Below are 22614 nucleotides of genomic sequence, written 5' to 3'. Positions count from 1 at the left end.
ATACCTCTTTATGGTTATAAACCTTTCTGTTAAAACTATAATTTGTCCTGGAAATATCTTGGAATACCAATAATAACTTCATTATTCCAACCCATATTATTTTAAAGAAATGTAAGATGGTAAGTGTATGTGGTGCTGGACAGTTCAGCTGGCAAAAATGTGGTAATCCTCCAACTGAGGTGTGTTAAAACAAACATTTTGAAGAAAGCTAAGCCTTTATGTTGCATGAGCCTTGGCTGAGGGAAGTGACACATATTTCATGCCCTGAAGGCTGACTCCAAAGGGAGAAATCTGGCAGGAGCTCAAAGACCCTGAGGAGCCTTTTGGGTTTCAGCTTTATATCTTATGTTCACTAAACAATGAATCTGCTGGAAAATGCTGCCCATTTTGGACCTGATGTCTGCAATGTTCCGTGGAGATAGCAACACCTAATCAGTGAGTTGAGAGAAAGGGCAGGTCTGTAGCCTTGTAGGGGATGTGGAGCAGGTGGCACATGGATGGCATTCTTGGAGCAGAGAGGGAAGGAGACACAGCCTCACACTCTGCACCATAGATCTTCCACTTCTCCTTTGCATTTCTCTCCGCTGTCCTTGGGTGTCTGATTTGATTGAAGAAGCCCTCTTCTCTGTAGCCAGAGACACATGGAAATATGCTAAAACAAAGCCAGGAGAGCCACTGGATCTGCTCTGCTCCCCAGCGCTCTGCAATAAAGTGAGACACGCTGCCTGCTGCAAAGAAAATGGTTAGTGCTCTGGTTTATTGGTGCATATACAGTGCACCAATAGCCACAGAGACAGTGGCTAAAATGTTGACATGCAGGATTTTAAAGGAAGCTGATGATCTGAAAGCTTTCTGAAAGATACTTTATGTTAGATACTAATAAATACAAAATAAGTATGGTATATATATACTACACATATATATAAGTATAGTATATATATACGTACTTATATAAGTATATAAGATTGACTTATACTTACAATAGAAGTCCAACTATTTTCTAAATATTCCTTTTAATCCTCAGTACCATTGTTCTTCAAAGAGAATTTACAAGTTTTTCTGGGCTCTGACTATTACTGGGTTCTTGGGAAGTAATCTTGATTGCTTTTGCATGCAGTTTGTACACCTTTAAATTGTCCCCTTAACTTTAGATATGTACCTTGTATCACAGTATATTTCTTACAATGTAAGTAGAAGATCTGGTTTGTGTTTCCTATCAGGTTTTTGCTTATGATTTTGCACAAGTGTGCAAAAATCTAAACACAACCCCATCATTCAGTCAGATAATAATCTCCTAGTAAGGTGATAAGTGAGGCTATGGTTAGCTGAAATGAATCTGGCTTAGAATAATTTTCTTCTTTTTCCTCCCTCCCTAAAAATGGGAGCTGTGCCTGAGTCTTCAACTAACTAAAGTTTTGCAGACCATGAAAACCTAGGATGATGGGTCAGTAGGCTTCTCTTTAAACATTATACTTTAACTGCAACTAAATATTGAGGGAGTTTTGTTAGTAAACCAAAACCTGGTTTGTGATTGACAGTACCTAATTCTCTATATATTCCTATCTACCTCCTCTTAAATGGGACTGGAAGTCTACATTTGTACTGTTGTATCCAGTTACCTATTTGTGTCCCTTAGGTGTGTCTCATATTTGTGTCTCTGCTGTGACCTTTTCAGGAGATGACTTTTTGACTTTGCATGCATAAATATAGTTTACATTCTTCAGGCCTATTTATACATTTTGTTTTCTGCAGCATTTCTGCTGCTGTGCAATTACAGGCACTTTTCTTTTCCTCCATTTAGAGACTATAAAAAAGAAAAAGGTATGATTTCCCTCATTCCATCTTTCCCTGCCAGCTCCTACATAAATGGTTTTGTGGTGGTGTGGCTTTCCTAGTCTTATTAATGTTTATTGATTTAACCCTATCATTCCTGTACCTTTTGCTTTGTTTGATTGCTTTACTGTTACCTCACTGTGATTAAAGCTAAAAATACCACCTTTATACCTCTGAGTGAATTAAGCTTGGCTTCACAATTCTCTATTCCCATCAACTGCAAGCATGCACATCACTAAGAAATTCGTATGTCCCAGGGAAAACAGGACATGTTCCTTCTTTGCTGAACATAGGTTTCTAGAAAAATTTAGATTGACATATTTGTTACTCAGGTGATACTTCATTTCTGTGAATGTGCGCAGGTCCAGTGGCCTCTGCTGTCCAGGTGTTAACAGCTACATTGGTGTGCATGACACCAGAACCCTCAAATTGCTTTCACCTTCCCCCCCCCACTCCCTTACTTTTAAGTTCCTTCTCTTTCTGCCTATCCCTCAAAGGAAAAGGATTATTCTGCTCTGGTAGATCTTTAGCTTCTTTTGTGGTTTATGTCACCTAGACAGAGCAGTGGATGAACATCCTGAAGCATGGTGAGTTAGGATATGACAAAGTCCAGCTTGCCATAGCTAAATGCCTAACAGAATAAGTACTTCAAAGCCATTTTTTTTTCCTAGCTTCCAGGTATGTTTTTGGTCTCTTGTACATCAAACCAGGTTATAAACATGATAGATTTTGTATGTTTTTCATGTGCATCCAGCTTGTGGATGGGGACTTGAAAAGGAACTTTCTTGTTCGCTTTCCTGCTGAGAGCTGCCTACAAATGCCAGGGAGACATGTCAAATGTACAGCTTTCCCTTATTAGAAATCCATTATATTTTTTTTTATTTTGGACCTTTTGCATGTCTAGTATAAAAGCAAAATCATAGAGACCCAGTTTTGCATCTAGTTTCTAGTCCCATATCTGAAAAATTGCAAATTCTTGCTTTATCCATTAGTTCTTCTGTTACCTTGTCTCATCAGCTTCCAAATATAAGCTATTGGCAAGAAATGCACTGTAGAGTTTACTTTTTCTGACCTATTTTAGTTTACTCTATAACTTGGACACTATTGAAAGATATACAGAACAATTGCTCTCCTAAGAAAAAAATGTCTTGGAATTGAGCTTACACGTAGAAGGTATAGCAGAACAGTGGAGAACCTAAAAATACATTCTTAGGGCAAGCATTGAAGAGAATGAATAATTTTTTGGAATGATCTTGAGGAAAGAATTTTTATAAAAATGAACTAAATCAAACAAAGTCCCTTTATTCCTCTTTGTAAATGGTTTTGTATGGTAACAAGATTCTTTCCTTGTTCAAGATGATCTCATTCTTTTCAAATGGAAGTGAATGAGAGGACAGAGAAAAAAACTGATTTTAGCAAAAAAAAAAAAAAAATCCAAAATACCAGACAAATGAGGATCACTTCAAGCTGATAATGGATGAAAATACTCTTCTGTCTCCTAACATTCTGCAGCTTAATCTATACCTGCATTCAGTGAAAAAAAAAATCCTCATAAAATGAAATACTGTGTGGTAAGAGTCATGCAAAAATATGATTTATAGGAAATAATAACCTTCTAAGTTATTACTTAACTTCTTTTCTTCTCCAAAAGCTGGGATTAAAAAGTAGGTCAACAAGCCCATTTAAATAGCTTATTCCACAGTGTGGTTTAAATTAGTGCTAGTGACAAATGTATGAAGTGCTGTGCATTTTATTTTTATGGCATATTGGTTAAATTTAGAATTGTTCAAAGTGGCTGTTATATACAAGCCTCTAGGCAAATCCTCAGATCTTTCAGTCAGTGGGCTTTGTTCTTGCTTTTAAACACATATAACGTGTTGTCATTGTGTTTGTAAACCAGGTGTTTTATCTGAATGTGTAATTACTGTAATGAGCATTAATGTTAGTCCAGTGGTAGAGCCTCTAGCATTGAGGAGCTACAGTTCCAGCTCAAAGGGTAAGGCATTTATATTCTCTGGGCACGTGATTCCTGTTCCTAGTTTTGTTCACAAGTCCTTCCAGAAGAGTGATTTTAATCTAGAGACAAGCTGAAACCGTTAAGTCTCACTGAACAGAGCTGCCCATGTAATGTTATTTAGTATTGATAGGTCAGGCAGCTTCCATCAGACAGATGGCCCGAGATGAAAGAGTGATTGTAGGCAAGGAAATGGCTTTTGCAGGAGCTCTGTTCTTGTTTCAAAAAGCCATTCTTTGGCTTGCAATCCCCCTCTCTGCTGCTTGAGAGCTGCCAGAAACAATTCTGGCCCTGAATTTCAGACGTACCTAGCGCCAAGGTGAGGAGAGATGTTTCCAGCCCAGCTAGAAATTTTTCTCTCCCTCCTGCCTTTGTTGCTTTGCAGCATAGGGTTCTCATCTGCACCCTGACTGGGAAGATACCAGCAGAGATGAGTGAATAATGAGGAAATCTACTCACTAGTGTTTTGACAATTGCTAAATAGAGTTTTGCTTAGATCATGTTTGTGCTTATTTTATCAGCTATGGAGCTTTTTCTGAAAAGCTGTGGGAGTGAAGTGTTTGCTCAAAAGAATACTTGCAGAGAACTATTTCTGGGCTGTATTCATGATTAATTTAATCAAAAACCAGTTTTTTCTCACTGCTGATTAATGATTACGTCATAAGTGAGGAAACAGAAACAGGGCATAAATCAGAGAGTTAAATTCGAGCTTGCTCTCTTTCAGAGCTCTACATAATTCAGCTGCAGCAGCATGTCTTCAGTAGCTTTTTTTGTATCCTGCTCTCCCAGTAATGATACCCTTGTCAGTCTCCTCCTCCCCTGCTCTTGTATGCCATTCTATTTTATGTAGGTTCTCATTCTGCTTTCATTGTGAAGTATACGAGCACCTAGCAAGTTTACGGTACGTGAGGTGACTAGCATCTGTCGTGTTTGTCTCATCCCTTCCCCATGTGAAGCACTAGAGACTTAGTGCGAGTGCTTTGTTTTGGTAAGATTGTTATCTGCTTATGGGAAGCAAGACAGAAAAAGAGTGATTTGCATTTGGAGTGAGAATTGATGCCATTTTTAACAGCCCTTTGCCCCTATAGGAATTTGTTTTGTAGCCTTGGCTGGCTGCTGGCAAAGCCTTGTGTTTCAAGCCTGTAATAGCTGATAGTTACATTTTTGTACTTGCATGCTCCAACAAAACATTTTTGTCAAGTCTCTGACCTCACTTTACTCCTGATCATCCCATAATTGTCTTCTAATTGCAATGGACAAGTGAAGATCCAGAGAAACCAAGGCACCAAAAGAGCTGCCAATGCAATGAAGTGCTTTTCTGCCCTTGCTGCTTTTTTCTTCCTTTTATAATTTTGCAGTTGTTGGACAGACTTTTTATTTGTGCTCTGAAAATTGCACACACACTGACCAAGATAAGGGAATAATAAGGAAAATTACTGCATATTTTCTAAGTAATTTATCAGGTGTTGTTAACTATTTCATACGAGCACTGTCCGGTCAAGGCAATATACTTAAGCCACAGTAAACTTTGCTTGGCAATGACTTAAGTCATTGGTAAGCTTTAGCTAACAATTCACTGCATTTGGTAAAGCACTTAAAGCACATATTTATGTTCCCTTGACTGCAGTGAATTGAAGAAAGTGATTAAGCACAGTTCCAATCAGGATGGATTTCCTGTATTGGACCTGTGTTGCAGACATATCTTAATAGGAACTGTCACATAATGTTTCTCTTTACTCCTTACATGAACAGTGAGAGGAGTTAGGTATGGCACAGTAGGGTTCTATCATGTCACAACTAGTTACTAATATAAAAAGTAATTTGAACAAAATTTTCTGGAGTGAATTGGTCTGACAAATCCTCGCAAATTTCTGTAAGAAACTCAAAGTACCTCTCTAAGGTCTATTCATAAGTTTATGATGCCATATTCAGATTCAAAGAAGACTTTAGGAGTCAGTTAACTTTGGAGAGCTTGAGAGGCTTAAGAGCAGAAGGAATAAGCATTTATTTGAGACAGTATCAATTCATATTAAATTTGATGAATCTGAAGGACCTGTCAGGAATACCTCCTGTTTAGCATTGCAAGAGGAACTCTAAAGGTGCTCTGAGAAGTTACTGCTTCAAAAATATTGACAAATCACTCTGTCTCAGCACTAATAGACTACTTATTCATGAGCTGAAGATTAATATCTTGTTTTCCTGTGCAAGGAAGCAGCAAGCAGACAGGTAAGAAAGCCCAGAAATAATAGATTCCACAATATGGCATGAAGGTTGACAAAGAACTCATACCTTCCCAGCACAGCAATGACCACTGAAATTATGAGACTCCATCAGGAAGCTGAATCAAAATTTTTACATATTATTGTAAGTATGCAAAAGTGATTATAAAAAAGAAAATTCAAAAGTAATTATACCTTGTAGCAGATGTAAACCCTGTATGAAGTAAATTTGCTTAAAACATAACCCTATAGAGAGGTTGTATTCAAACCAAGAGTTTGAATAAATAGTAAGTCTAGATTGGAGTGTAATAAACTTATTACTGAATGGCTGTCTCTCCCATAAATTCAGATACTAATTTGTTTATCTGATGTCTTAGCACTGATGTATCACCAGGTACCACTCAGATACACCAGAGATATTTGCCATTTAAAATTTATTAGGCTTTCTATAATAAATGTAAATATGTTCCACAGGTTAGTGAGATTTAATTTCCTATCTCTAAAAGCTTATTTACCTAAGATGCTCCCTAAAATGTATTTCAATTCGAAGAACTAAAAACCTTGGGGCTGATATTAACCTCATAGTGAGAGGTCCCATTTGTGACTAAAGGTTTCTTTGGGGAAAAAGGTCTAAATTAGGTAGTTGTTATTTTTCAGAAGCTAGTTGGATTTTTTAGAAGTACCACAACAATCTTATTTAATCACTGCTTAACTGATAATTTTGCTTCCTTTCAATTGTGTAATTTTCTGAGTTGTACAACCATATTCCATGATGATCCCACCCGAGGGTTTTTCTTGAGAGAAAATAATTTACAGTTGTTCAGCTGTGTCTCGTTTCTCTAGGCACTTTTTGGTAATCTGGACACAATTTCTTGATGCTTGTTTATGTGGACATAATTCTGGTCCTAAGAGCTCACCTAGAAAGCCAAATTAAGTAATACTCAGTGTAAATCAAGGCTCAGGTAATAAAGTTTATCTGGAATGGTGTTATCATACATGATCCATATACCCTTGAAATATTTAGATCTCTAAATTGTTTTATTGCTGTTCATTTTACCTTTGTTTTGTCAAAGCTTGCTTTTTGTCTCTCACAGTAAAAGGAAACAAATACACTCATGCTTTAATAAAGGATGAAGTTTTTGTTTTGCCATCATTATTAGTCTTTCAACAGAAGCAAGGCAAGCTGGGCCAGCCAAATAACACTTTATTGCTACTTCTGCTGCCCCGACATGGCTCTGGGTAAAACACACTTTGGCTTTGTTTCAGCTGCTCTTGACATATGCTCCCTATCTTAATCTGCAGCCCTGGAAAAACCCAAATCTCATGGAGCTTGATTCTGGGGTAAATGTTGCTAACAGGATAGTGAGCTAATGTCGCTGATGTTTTTGTTTTTTTTTTAATTCACTCCTGTTACTCTGTTTTGATAGTGGGTAGATACAGCAAAATGACACTGTGTGGCACCTGGCTTGGAAGTCAAACAGCTTGGATTTTTCCTCATGAAGCAATTTCAGTTAGATATGCACAGATGCAGTTACTTCATGGTACATCCACTGAATATTCTCATGTTCCGTGACTCTTAGTACAACTAAAACTTACAGTTTTCGTCTGGGCAAATGGGTTCTCTCACAGCATTGACATGACATGACATTTTGCACAAGGATTGTCCTTTTGTACTAAAACAGAGGGATAAAAAGGAGTACCCACAATTTTTGAAGCGGAGCATAGAAATTAATTTCTTGGGCGACTCTCTCGAGAATCTAGGTATGATTCAGTCAATCTCTGAAAAATTTGGGAGATGATTCCCAAATTCTTATTCCTAAATGTGTTTTTAAATTCTGGTGGTTTCACCTAGCATTGGCTAGAACTGCCTGTTGTGAGCAGTCATCTGTGTTTTTGTGGTGATTTGGCTACTGGGTTTGGAGGTACTTTTTTGCCATTGCTTCCATCTGTCAGAGCTAAGGTCAGTGCAGGTAACAGACTTAATACTCTGGATCCTTTGTAAAATCATGAGTTTTTTTTCTGGTGTAGCCATGGCTGTGTCCCCCTAGAGATACAGGCCTGGGCATAATCTTGCTCATCTCAAATGGCCTTGCTGTCCTAAATGGAGCTGCTCATATGTAAGGGTAAGGTTATACCCAAATTCCCACAAGAAACTGGCCAAAGTTTGACCTGACAATATTCTGCAAGCAACAAGTTTCTTACTTATCAATTCCCTGGCTCATTATGGTTTCCTTTATTATTTATTTATTTATTTATAATTAAAATTTCTCTTTGTCATAGAAATATCCTTGGCATATAAGAAGTGTTACCAACTGTCTTTGTAATGAATTCTTGGAGGCCAAACTTCTGGCAAAAGCCTGTAAATTAAAAGGATTGCAACATTTCAAAATTCCTTTGTCAGACACTGTCTTTATTTTAAATACTTTTTTATTTTCCTACATTATTACTGTCTGTACAAGAATGATGGATGACAGAGAATGAAGTTCCCATTAACTTATGCTGTTACCCATAAATCCGCCAGAGATTTCTAATTAACATGTAAGTTTACTAGTTTCAGCTCATTGTGAGAGTCTGCTCCCGGTGCTCTGTATTTCTACCAGTGCAGTCCAGAGGTCCATAAATCTTCATTGCTCTGGGATTCCCAGTATGTCCCATTACCATGAAAAAGTGACATCTGATGCAAGAAGTGTAAATACTCTATAGAAGTTCTATAAAGTGTTTCATTCTTCACTGCTGAATTACAGTTTTATGGCCCATAAATAAAGGCAAACAAGGAAAACTAAAATATGAGGAATGGTTGTATATCACACATGTTATCTGGAATGAAATTGTTTCTGCTCCGGTGACAAATGTCTCACCTCCAATTTGCATTCATGTCTTGTGTTATGCCACTCTAAGGGCAGATGGTTGATGTTTTTATAAATGACCTCAAAGAATAAAATGATAGATTCTGGTATCATCCAGCTTTTTATGGGACAAGTATTAGATGGGCTTAGAGACCAAGGGATAAAGCTTATCAGCCTGGTAAAGTTTGAGTAAAACCAGTATTTTTTAGGGGCCAACTTTATATAGTTAAAAAAACTAAGGTTTTTGAACACACAATGCAACTCTTTCCCCCAGCAAAACTATATAAACATTCTGAAATGATCTGCTTTGTTCAGCAGCAGCCCATGATGGGTTTTGTTGTACTGATACATGAATTTTCATAATTCAATTACTACAATAATCACTTAGCAAAAGAAGTGAAAAAGATTTCATAGATCATCAAATCTAAGCTGCTGTGCTAAGCATATTGGCATATCAACCTATTTATAAATGCACCAGCTCCACCAAAAGTGCTTCCGATATCTTCTCCTCTTACCTGCATGAGTAGAACATTCTGGATATGCATTTGTCTTATGGAGGGTCCACTCTGTACTTATTTATAGTCTGGTTATATGCATTGACTCTTCAGTCTGGACTGCATTTCAACAGCTATTTTCTCCCTCCAGTGTTCTTAATCCAGTGAATTCATGTACAGCTCTCCAAGAATTGATGGCATTTTTCTCTTTTTTTTCTGGATTGCCTCTTTTTTTCTGAATTTTGTGCTTTTTATGTAAAATAACATTCATTGCTCTCATCATTTTAGCCCTTCTCTGACTTGTAGTAGTCCTAATGCATCATAAAACATGTAACTGAAATTTGTAAGCGTAATTCTAAACAGGGTCTTACAGAGTAATACACGGTGCTTTCCCTTCTTCTACCGTGTGTGGTGCAATAGCATAACATTTGTCTTTTTTATGTCTATATTTATGGTTCACTATCCTTGAAATCTGTGTTACCAGGCATTTCCAGCTACTGAACTCTGGGATTAACTCTGATCCCCAGCCCTTGGTAGTCTTTGGTAGGAGTTTTGTTATGTGCCAAGGCTTTGTCCATCTGATGAGACCTGAAGTTGCCTTGCCTTTCCCAGCTGAAAGGGGAGCAAGCCCCAGTGGATAGGTAGGAGGAGATGCAGTGACCTTTGGTCATGTCCTTGACTGTCACAAGTGAGGGCTGTAGGCTGCAGAGTCTGCAATACCTATGCTTATTTTGTGAATTATTTTCTCAATAATATTGAATTTATCTCATGTTCTCTATGTTTTTAACTTTGGCCTATTGTGTCATCAGTATAATTTATTATGTTCACAACAGTAAGTATCTTGATATGATTTAGATAGGTGGTCCCATCTTCATGAATCAGGTATGAGTGAAACACTGAGTGGGGTAGTTCTCTATTATTATTGGCTTGACATGAAATTATTTTAAATCTGCCTCAGTCAATGTGTTTTCATCTTTTACTCTTTGTCTTTCTGGGCTCAACTGGAGTAACAGAAGATAGTACAGGTGGCATTTTTGGAGGTGTCTGTTTACATCCGGAACAAAGATTCAGAATTAAGATTACTTCATTTGAACAAGCTGACTTCTTCCCTGGAGATTGTACTTAGTATTTCCTTCATAACTGTGAAAAGAGCTGCTCCAAATATCCAATGTGTTAGTGGTCTTGGTTAACAGGAGATACCATAACTCTCACAGCTGTCTCTTCACTAAATTTACAGGTTAAATCAAGAGACAGTGCACTTGGCTCACATGCAAGATTGAGGTCAAGGCATATGTGCTCTGTTCTCATTCCTGCCACAGATCTGCAGGATAAGTGTGAGTCAGTTTCTGCCCTTTAGTTCCTTTGTCTATAAAACTTACATACACATAATCAATTTAACAGTCTCTGACAACTTACAATTTGAGTTCAGCCGTGGCCTCTGCCTCAGGGGTTTCAAACTAAGTGTCATATTCAGGTGTATTTGGCAATGTTGCAGAAATGTGGTAATTGTTATGCTAAGTCAGTGAAAGAGAAAAGAAATTAAATATATTCTGTATGTTCTGTTAAGTTCAGCACCTGAGAGTCAGTGAAAATGGGGTTTTAAGATTATTTGCAGAAAGACTTATCTTGTGGCAGACACACTGGCTGTACCTTAACTGAAAGACTATAACCAGATATCTGGGGTTTAGGAATCAGAAGGGTTAGGAGCAGCTGCATATTCCACTTTTGTTGAGCATCTCATTCCTTTATTCTTTCAAGAGTTTTTCAGCCTCCCCCTAGGAACAGCAGCACTGAGGTGCCACCTTCTCCTCATTGTTCAGTGCCAGGAGGGTAACGAGGCCTGACTTGGAAATGCCGTGTGAGTGGCAGGCAGCTGAGCAGCCTGACTCAGGGTATCTCTGCATTACAGCACTGCAAATCTGGCAAACCTAATTACGCTCACAGGGATAATGACAACTCCATATGGGATGGAAAATTGTTTGCATGTAGGTTTTGCTTCTTAACTCTTCTGCTCTTCCTGCAGTTAGTAGGCAGGCAGCAGCCTCCAAAGCTAACAGCAATGCTACTGCTGGTCCAGCTGGCACACAAAATTTAAGTTCACACAAGCCAGCTGGCTATCTCCTTGCCTCTTTTCACCTAAGAGACTGAAATATGTCATCCTTGAGATATGACCAGACTCCTGGAACTCACAGCTCTTTCTGGGAAAGAAACAGCATTATTAGTACGCTGTATATGCTTTCCTTCAGGAATATATAAATATTAAATATGGATATATGTATTTATATGCTTTATCTATCTATGTTCATTGCATAGATGTTAAAACTAAAATGCATACCAAGGAGACTTCAAGCTTAGAAATAGATATACAGAAAAAGAACCAGGAAATGAAGAAACAAGGTTCTCTGTTTTCATTTTGATACGACTGCCTTACTTGCACTACCCTGCGTGTGTGGTAGCCTCAATTATCAGCTGGATTGTTTAAATATGCAGCCAATATTAGTCTGTACTCAGAGTCATTGATACTAGGAGGATCACAGTATTTTCATTTCCTGTGTTTTAGGATCTAATTTATTACTCTTCAAAATGGCTCTAGTGGTTTTCACAGTTATTTTCCTTTCCCTAGTAAATACAAATATATGGAGAAAGATAAAAATGGCTTTTTTAATATCATTGTTTTATAAGTAGCCCTGCTAGGCTTTCAAAGTCATATCTGGAACAATGAATTGAATGGGACATTACATTTACTGATGCTGCTGTTTGGCTGAATTGCAATTTTGCAGAGGCAGCAATGTATCAGACTGAGCCATGAATCTTTCCCAAGAGAATGTAGAATTTGGAGATTACTGAAAGTGATAAAAACACAGAGAATTCCATCTATTTGGGTGTGGTGCTAGGGCAATATTGGTAATAGCTCATTAAGATACAGATGCTTCTTTTAATGTCAATTGCTCCAGCCAATCCTGACAAGCTGCTTTTTAATAGCACGAAAATTAAAGGGGCTTATTTTGCATCTCCCCTTTTGGCTGCTCAAAACTTAAGAAATGCTCAAATGAAACAATTTTAAAACTACCCGAGCTTGCAGAAATGAAATTAAAAACATGACATAAAAGCGCTTTAAAAAGTTCTAATTGTGGATTCTTGTCTTGTATCTCATGGAGAGCAGATGTGCAGAAAGCTGTAGCAGTAGTCTGAGATGCCTACACTGCAGAAGTTTATTAAAAGCAGCAAAGGAAAACCTTTACCTCACAGAAGTAACAGATGCTGTTTATTCCCTGATTGCCTACTCATGGTGGCACTGAGTGACTTAGTATATATTGGCTAAACCAAGAAGATCTGTATTCAAACAAACCTGTAAATAAAGCTAAATATTTAGTTAGTGCAACTTTCTTCCAGGGTAATGAATGAGGACTGTGGCAATGAAAGCACTGGATTGCGGCAATGAAAGTACTGGATTGCACTTATTTATTGAAAATTAACATAAATGAAGGTAGGATTTAGAGTAATAAAATGGATGGGCTACAGATAGTAGGTTATTATAGTCTGAACTAGTGAACTGCAGCATTTCTTGCTCTATCAGTTTTATTAGAGCAATGTCTATATAACTAGGTAAATACCCATGGCCCTTGGTCAAAGGAGGGGGCTCTCAAAAAGCATCTCAAAGGTTATCAGAGGCTGCTTGTGCCAAGGCTGCTCATCACACATTGCTCAGCGCTCTCACCTGTTCTGAGCATTTGTTATCTGCTCTGTCATTTGGGATCTGGGATTCATGGTTTGGAGTTCTTGGGAATTACACAACATCCCTTTTTATGGATGGCATCCAAACATGAAGCATCTTAGCATCAAAGATCTAGTGTTATGAATAATATATGTTTAGGAGGCTGAAAATCAGGCAAAATAGATCACATGTAATTCCAAGAAAATATCTCAAAGGCCATAGTATAAGACTGTTTTATAAGATGAATTTGGAAACTCTTGTCTACTTTGCTAAACCTTTAAGCTGAAGTAAATAGATAGTGAAATGGCCTACTTAAGGTCTTTGCATCTTTTGCAAGTTTTAAATGCTTTTACTGGAGGCAATGCTTAAAGTTGCTTAGCACCCAAATTTTTTGCAGTAGTTTTTCAGCTACAACATCCTTCAAAGGCATCTGCAGGGATACACCAGGAATGCTTCCAACCATGCCAAGCACTTTGACGCTAAGTAAGATGTCTCATGTTTGGATGCCACCCATAAGCAAGGATGTTGTGCAATTCCTAAATTCTAAAAATTCCAAACCATGGATTGCATTGTGAAAGTTCTCTTTAAACCTTTTAAGTGAAATATGTTGTTGGAGGTATCTTCCCTGAGGATTACTGGCAAACACCTCATGTTTATGGGGGTACCACACAATTTAGACAGCACAGACAGGATGTCTCTTTCATTTTAATTTGTCTCTGTACATGGTTTATAACATCCCCCCAAATTACTTCTTGATGTGCAATTCTTCATGCTTGTTCTACTCTCAGAAGTGAGTCTTTTTCAAAGGATTTCAAAGAAGACCATTTTAGCTCCAAGTGTGCTGGGCGTGAAAAAGGATTGTTTTGACACACTTTTATGCTCTGGTTGCTCAAGAAGCATTTAAATCTGAAAACTGCAATTGTGATGGGTAAGTCTCAGCCTCTCAGATAAGGTGTTACAAGCACTCAAAAACAACATTAAAAGGACATGAAGGTTGTAAAGTTGAGCGCCTGCCAAAAAACAAATTAGGCAATGATAGAATGAACATTGATAGTGAATCTTTAGTTCAGTCCTGCTCTGTGTATAGGTTATGACAATTTTGAAGGGATAAGGTACCATTTTTTTTCATGAACTGTCTTTTTCTCTCCTGGTATTGTCTTTACTTACTGTGTCTGTATTATCACATTTGTCTTTCCAGTTTTCTCACTCAGTCATTCCTTGCTTTATCCTTCCAGACTTCTCATTACCACCCCATCCCTAACATTTCCTTGCCTCACATTCTTGCTTTACCTTCACTCCCAAATGTCTCCGTCTTCTTCTTTTTTTCACTCTGCTGTCTTATATCTTTTTCCTGCAGTTGGCCAAGAAAAATGAAAGTCTAAAGGAACGACAATGACATATTTTATATGTACTTTTCTTAAGGTGCAGAGAACTGATTTCTGTATGAGAATATGTTTGTAAGTAAACTTTTGGAGGAGGAGCTAAGGGGAACCCTTCCAGACTGTTGCCAAAGTCAGCTGTCTCCCATACATTTGTCTTGCAGCTCCTTTTGCCATGCCTTGTGTTTTGGGATTTCCAGTGGGGATTCAGCTTCTTTATTTCAATTAAAGTTATGCTGGGTTTTTTAAGACTCTGTTAATAAATTAAGATGTTAAAAAGGTTAGAAAGGAGGATGCTATCTAGAAAAAAAATCTGAGATAACAAATATAGTTAGTATTTCTCACATATTTGCATTTCACATGTGAGCATGCTAATTTTATGTACAACTCCTCTGTGAAACTAAATGTTCCTTTCACTCTTACTTGCCTCATGTGTTCTCTCCATCTTTTCCTTTTATCTTTTTAATAAACTGATTTTTCTGTGGTCTCTTAAATTAGTTTCTGCCTTTGGAAAAGATTATTGTATTTATGTGGCATCAACTGGAACAAACCCTTGCTGATTCAAGGGGCATCACTGGTCTGTGCTCTGTACTCCTGCTGTGCCTAGAGATCAATGTGCTGGGAGGTGTGAACACACTGAGAAAACCAGTGAGCCTGCCTCACTGGGTGAATTTTAATTTAATTTGAAAACTTCCAGAGCTTTCTCACTGATACTGCAAAAATCTGACTTCCATTCCTAATTTTCTACTCTGTAAGGAGATTTGGCTAATTTGTTCCCCAGCTGTTTAATTTGCAAAGGGGGCTGTCATTCTGTGTTAAATAAAACTGGAAAAGATGGAGCCCAAGGAAGATCTGTGTAATGATGAAAGTTTGTTCCAGTTCAAAGCTGCTGTTGATATTGGGTGTGATCCAAAAACTCTTGATGCCAGATGCAGTGCTTCCATTGATGTAATCAGATTTCAAATCAGGGCTGGTGTGTTCAGCCCACTACTCCTTTAGCTACTGCTCTGGTATACCTGACTCTCTGGGAGGATAAGCTGTGCCAACAGCATTTAGAGAAACACCATTCCTAGTTGCCCTCTGCTTTAGTACTATACACACGAGATGCTCACTCCCAGTTGTATAATTCGCTCTGTTTCTCCCCTCAGGAATGTAATGTGAGATTTATTTTTTTCTTCCGTTCTTCAGTCTAGCCTTGCTTTTAATTTGTTTTCCTCAGGCCAGATGTGCGTGGTTTTGTGTAACCTACAGGTGCTGTGGACCAGATGTGGGTGACCCTCACTGCCCCTAAATTTGAGCTGCTGTCTCATTCAGCCAGGAACTGATTTCTGGATGATCTCTTTGGACTCAATACCTGAGTCTAGACATGTTTGGTGGCCTCATCATTGGCACTTTCTATACTTCTACATTAAAAAAAAAAAAAAAAACAAAAAGAAAAAAAGTGAATGTTTTGAAAATCCAGGCAGTTTTATGAAAGATAATGGATGAATCAGGCTTTATAGTGATCTGCTCTGGTATTATTCCATGTTAGAGACTCATGCCAAATCATGATCTTGGAGAGTGACTGGCCCTGGGGCTAAGAGAAATTCTCTGGGGGAGAGTCTGGAATTGGAGGTTTTCTATTTGACTCCACTTGTCAGGGAAATGTGCCTCATTGCACAGTCTCACAGCTGAATTGGTTTCTCAGTTGCCTTATGATTCATATTACCCTTTGTTGTTGCTGATCATACTGTTTTCTTTTTTGTTTCATCTGCCTGTTTTTTCCTGGCTTTATCTGTCTCTTTACTGCTAAAAGTTCCCATTTTCTTTTCCAATTTACTTTTAGAGGGAGCAGAATGGAGACCCCTGTCAGATAATCTGTCTCTGGTTAAAAAATGCTGTTGCCCTTAGCTAGGCAATGTCTTATATCAACTTGGTGGGCAAAGACACAAAAATACTTCTCCTGCTGTCAGAAAGGAGCAAGTGTTCCACTCTTTCCAATATGCAAGTGTTTCCTCTATGATTTTTAACAATTGTTGATAGCAGCTAAGCAGTTATGGTAGAACTTTCCTTTATGGACTGTGTACTATTTTGGGCATTGTGCTGGTGGGTGAAGAATCCTGGTATAAGTCAATTTTCTATTCTGAATCTCTTCTCCCACATATAAAAGGAGAGTAAAAATGCTGTCTGGCTTTGAAATCCACTGCCCGAAAATGTTACTTAGAATTTGGACATTGTGATCTATAATTATAATCAAACCCATATGAGCATTATGCGTGAGAAGGCAGCTTGATAGCATATATGGTTGTGAGTGTAAAGAAACCAGGAAATTCCTCCTGCTGCTGTAGGCAAGTGACAGTGGAGGCATTTTTAAGTACAGGTATTAGCTGTCCATTGTGTTAGTAATGCAGAGAATCTAGTGTGTTGCTATTTGTTAAAATTCCTTCCTGTATTTAATTTCTCTGCCATGGTTTAGCATTAGCATAATCCTTTGTCCTAAATATGAAAATATCGGCAAAGACATGAAAACTGAAATCAGGTTTCAGAGTTGACTGTAGTGCTGTACTTTGTGAATGGCATTAGTTGCTGGAGGTGAGGGGAAGAGTAGGAATGATTCCCCCCAAAAATCTAGAATCGTACGTCAGAACCAAAATTATTTTTTGAAGATTCAGCTTTTTGTTTGATGTATGCAGTTTTTACTTGTATTGAAGAATTCTCTCCTGGACTAGGAAAACCTTAGAAGTACTTCAGGAAATCGTATCTAAACCATCAGATTCTTACTGTCTTAAAAAATTAAAAAAGGTTATGTTATCTCAAACAAATGCACATTGTTACTGTTGATTTAAAAAGTATTTTTAGCTCACGAATATACCCAAAGCATGAAGTGTCAGCTATGAATCTTTGTTGTTTTATGATTTCAGGCATGTGAGTTGTACAGATCTGCATGCAATTCTATAGATGAACAAGGTTTCAGATCTACCTCCAAAACTCCAGGTGCTCCTTTTGCTATTGTCACTTCCCTTGCTGATCTTACCTGGACACCTCACAACAGTCCAAGGACAAGCTGCTGTCTGGGAGACCTGCATTATAAAAGTAGGTTCATCAAAATGAATGTCTTCTCCCTTGCTAGATTTTTATTCTCAAATTAATTGGTTTCAACCTCTGGCATCAGCGCAGTAAATTTAAACTCCCTCAAATCTCTTGACTTCATTTAATACCTGTTACAAAGAATATTTTTTTTTTTCCAGAAACAAAGTACTGTAATGACTCAAGCTCATTTGTTAAAGGAGCAATAAGGTTGCAAATTGCACAATTCATCAATCTGGAAATGCTTGTTCAACCCAGTTTTGTTCTATTTGTCTGCATCATGATGCTGGCTTATAGTATTTCACTTGTATAAAAGCTCAGAACTAACCTTTGTTTACAAGTGCAGTAGATTACACTCAGTATAAATCAAGATAGTAAATTGAAGCTGAGACTATTAGACTATTTCTGAACTACAACCCTTTCTTGCTGTTGAGAATATTAATAATAATAATAATAATACAGAGTCTACAAGGTAAAACTAGCTTCTTTGAGGTCCTGAAAGAGTTGTGACCATACTGCATTACATACTTTAAATACACCTGAGGAAGTGTTGTGAATTTTCCTGAAGGGGAATCAGGACTGGAGTGGGAACACAGCACAGCCAGACTTGTTAGAACATCTCTTATAAACTTGTGTTTTATTAGTAGACTTGAGATGTTAATGGCAGAAAGCTATTTCCTCTATTAATTCACATACTCTTTAGTGCAGGTCACACATCTGCCCACAGCTGGAGCAGCAGTGAGACACCGATGCTGCAGTACACTTACTCAGAAGTGGATGGTCATCCTGGGCACAACTGTGCTTCCTAGCAAGGTGTTTGGAATCTCATTTGAGGTGCCTGTAAGCAGGAGCTGTGTATCACACCTGTACTTCCCCTCTGCATGCAGCAGGTCATTTCCTCCTTTGGCAGGGTGAGAGTAATCCCATTGCTGGTTGATGGTCACCTTCATCAGCTTTTTGTCTTAAATTTACCAGTTCCTGGGAGACTTTGCATGTGCTATCTCATGGCACATGCATTTCTCGTGGTTTTCAGGCGATGGTCTCTCCATCCACATGTGTAGGTCCCTTGTCTCCCTTCAGGGAGGCTGGTGCAGAGGGGTTCTATGGCAGGAGCAGTGCTGCTGCTGAGCCTTCAGCTGCTACTGAGGGAGACAGAATGTGTGTGGGAGAAAGGAAGATCTGACCCTGTTGTGTAGGTGGGGAACTGGGCTGCAGCATTCTGCTGATTTGCCGCACCCCTGGCAGGAAGCTGGCAGCAAGGCTGTGAACTGAGTCCAGGATATCTGTGTCCTCCTGGCTCAGCCTTTCACCCTAAAGAACAACTGTCTCTGCAGTTTTCAGCTCCTGTTGCTCTTCTTGCTCTGCTGCAAGACATGCAGTTACGGCACACTCTTGCTTTCCTGGATATATCGGCATTCTGGAAGTAGACTCCATTGTTTGAGGAAAACCTCAACATATTTGTGACTGGGTTTTTAGGGCTTGGTTGGCACACTTACTGGGATTCAGCCTAAGGTGTTTATTCCTCTGAATGAACTAGACATATCTTCTGGTCTTTATTCCACAAATTGTGAATAGAAAAGGAGCAGCCCAAAGGAGACGTGTCAGGTGTCTGAGGAGAATGGTTGTCCTGTTTCCTTGTGACTTTTCTACTCAACATATCTAAATTATTCAGAAGAAAAAAAAAAAAGGCTAAACACTTGTAAGAAATATCCAAAAGGAAGATTTGAAAGGATTAGGAGAAATTATTATTGAGGCTGCAATTCCTTATAACGTCTTTTGCTGAAGTCACTTTTCTTTACCAGTCCTTATCTTTCCACTGTTCACCAGCCCAAGTTCTGAAAACAACAGCTGACAAACCAACTCTTGTTTTTATTTCACTCTAGATATTGTTAATATTTCTTTAGATAGCACTGAAAATTGTACTTCAGTGTTGTCATGGTGTCAGGATTACACTCTGATGAGGATCTGAGTCATGAGCAAGCCTAGCATGGTAACTTCATGTTAACCTTTTCCCTAGCTCTTTTTGTTTTACTCTCTGAAAGTTCAATAGCTTTTATAGATGAAAGACTGTGTGGAAATTTCTTTTATCTTTAGGTAAATTCTGTTCATGGAATTCACTGAATCAAAAGACCAGAAATTCCTGTAAATGCCAGTAAGTTCAGTAATTTGGAGTTGTTCTCCACTGAATTGTCTTAGTTAATTACTGTCATATTTAAACTGGGATTTGGTTGACCAAGGATGATTAAAATACACTTTGGGTTGGAGCAGTATATTTAAAAAGACTTGACAGAACTGTTTCTTCGATGTTCTTGAGAATTTCACTTTCTTTCCCTGATAGACTTAGGAGTGATTATAATAATAAAACAAACAAACTTCTTGTTGTAAACCATGCCTACATGGAGGACATTATTCAGAACAAGAAAGGATTAGATAGTTAAACTGTAATTAACTGAATGAGAATGTCTTCTTGAAATACAATGGTGTCATGACCTCTAGATTTGGTAAGTAAACAGTCTATTGCTGACCCTGGGAGGGAAATAATGAAATAAATTAATACAGGTATCTTTGCCCAAAATGAAATTTCCCATTTTATCACTGGTTTTGAATATGCCACTTGCAGCAAATAGTTCTCCTGTTTATACATGAAAAACCACTGGACTTTCTAGGAATTTATGGAAGGGAAAATAACACCAGAACTTGGCTGACTACAATGCATGCAGTAATGTTTTGGTTGTCAGATGAAACATGTTGGAAAACTTATGCAGATATCTTTTGGGTTAGGAAAATTTGTGTCCTCACCTAAAAGGAAAAAAAGAAATCCTTTGGAGGTTAAAAATGAGAACAAATTCCAGTCTATACTGAAAGATTTAGCAAATTCATGTCAGTTTAGAAAACCAGAAAAATATAACTACAAGAAACACTGATTATTTTCTCACGTGTAATTCAATTGGGACTCATCGCTCAGGAAAGTCATATGATCAATAAAGTCTTGTTCTGTTTAATTATTATAGAACAACTTGACAAACATCTGAGCCAATTTTCCCACACTGCCTCAAACTTGGAATAGATAGAAAAAGTGTCAAGTTGATTAAATGCAGAGCTATGGGTGAGTAGTCAGAAATGGAAGGAGAAACATGGAACAGTTCTTTCAAAACCCTTGATCATGCTAAACAGCTAAGTATTGGACAACTTTGAAATGCTGAGATTATTTTTAAGGCTGGGACTAGATTTGCCTAAAGGTGCAATTAGTAAGAGATAAGTGCCTTATCTCCTTAATCATTTGTGTGTGTTGAAATGGATTACTGGCTAAAATTCAGGTATTTTTAAATCTGTGGAAGGCTGGGTTTGTGCTGGAGCTCTGAGGGCACTAACAGACCTTAGTGACCAGCCTTACCTGGAACTTCCAGTGTTAATGTGTTTAGCCCCCTGCCCTGGGATACAGTGGGGAGAACTGGTCTCTAGCAGAGCTGCAGGCATGCCCTGCCTGACTGGAGACTCCCTTTTTGCAGAGCTCAACCTGTGCACTGCAGCTTGGATTGAACTTGGACCTGCCTTATTGCCACATGAATGGACCCTCAGCTGTACCTGGATGCTGTGCTGGGATCTGTCCTGCTCAACATCTCAGGGTGGGGACAGGCCCTGGCTGGTGGGACTCTGCTCACCTGGGCTTACAATGAATCATATTCTGGGTCTTTCAGTCCAGTGGCTTTGCAGAGATGTGTGAATTCAATCTGACACCCAACCATTAAACAATTAGTGCTAGATGAGCAGGAGTACATGCACAGTGAAAACAGAATTTCTCATTTTTTTTTTCTAGGATTTCACATTATTTGAGGTGGTTTTTTTTGGCTTTTTACCTAATTCTCTTTCCTGAGCTTTGGCTGTTTCAAAGACTTTCTTGCAGGCCTCTTCTATTATAGATCTTCATTGCCCATATTGTAAAGACCAGATATAATCTCTTCATCTATCTTGTGTGGCTGTTACTGCCTGCTGCTGCAGCAAATCAGCACAGCTTTAGCAGCTTTAGATGGATATCTATGTAATCTCTTCATGGGCTGGCCAGCAGAATCCCACTACTCAAGCACACTGATCCCTCAGATTCATCATGTGAATATTCAAGTGCTCAGGTTTTACTAATGGAAGTGCCCTGGAGAGAAGATAATGAGCTTCCAGCAAAGCAAACATTAATCTTTGGTTTTGAGGTATTTGCTGGAAACGTTTAAAATTGTGTGTCTATCTGATTTTAAAATTTCCAAGTTGAAACATAGTTGGCTATTTACATTAGTTGGAGAACCTGGTCAATAAAGTAGTGCTTGTGTGAGTTTTAGTGGGAGTTAATTACAGATAATTAAGGAATAGACAAAGTACAAAATAATTGATCCCAATGCCACCAAGTTAATGAGAATTTTGCCATTGATTTCACAATGGACCAGACTTCATAAAAGACATATCTGACTTTACAAAGAGGAAACTTTCCTCCTGCTTAAGCCAGTTTCATGTTACTAACCATTTGCTGAAATTGTTTTAGCAATTAAGAATATATAAAAATTAAATACAAACCAAATATTGTCAGAATGGGACAATATTGTGTCAGATTTTGTTTTGTTCAATTCTTCTTTTCCTGTAACTGCTGGCAATATCAGCTAGTATCACTAGCTCTCTATGACTGAAAAAGTCAACCTGATTGATGTGGCACAGTTCAGTCCAGAGAAAAATCTGCAGTCAAAAACTGATCACAAAGTTAGTTATACTACGAGTCAGGGCACTGAAGAATGAAAATACCAATCTTTCTTTTTGTGAGTAGAAGGAGGATATGCAAAATGTGTCCTCTCCTTAGGGAGGAAGCTGAATATTTTGTAATGATGCTTTTCATTGTAAATGTTTGTTTCAAATCAATATACATTAGAAATATAATATATATATATATATTTTATTCTAATATATATATATATATATAATATATATATATATTGTATATATATTAGAAATATAAAAAATTCTATAAAGTTTTAAGGTTCAATTATTTTAAATCAACAGAAGTGTAAAAA

This window comes from Melozone crissalis, unplaced genomic scaffold (genome assembly GCF_028551555.1).
Source record: "Melozone crissalis strain CALT ecotype California unplaced genomic scaffold, PUWL_Pcris_2 ptg000016l_1, whole genome shotgun sequence".
Lineage (NCBI taxonomy): Eukaryota > Metazoa > Chordata > Aves > Passeriformes > Passerellidae > Melozone > Melozone crissalis.
This window is presented reverse-complemented; position numbering follows the sequence as displayed.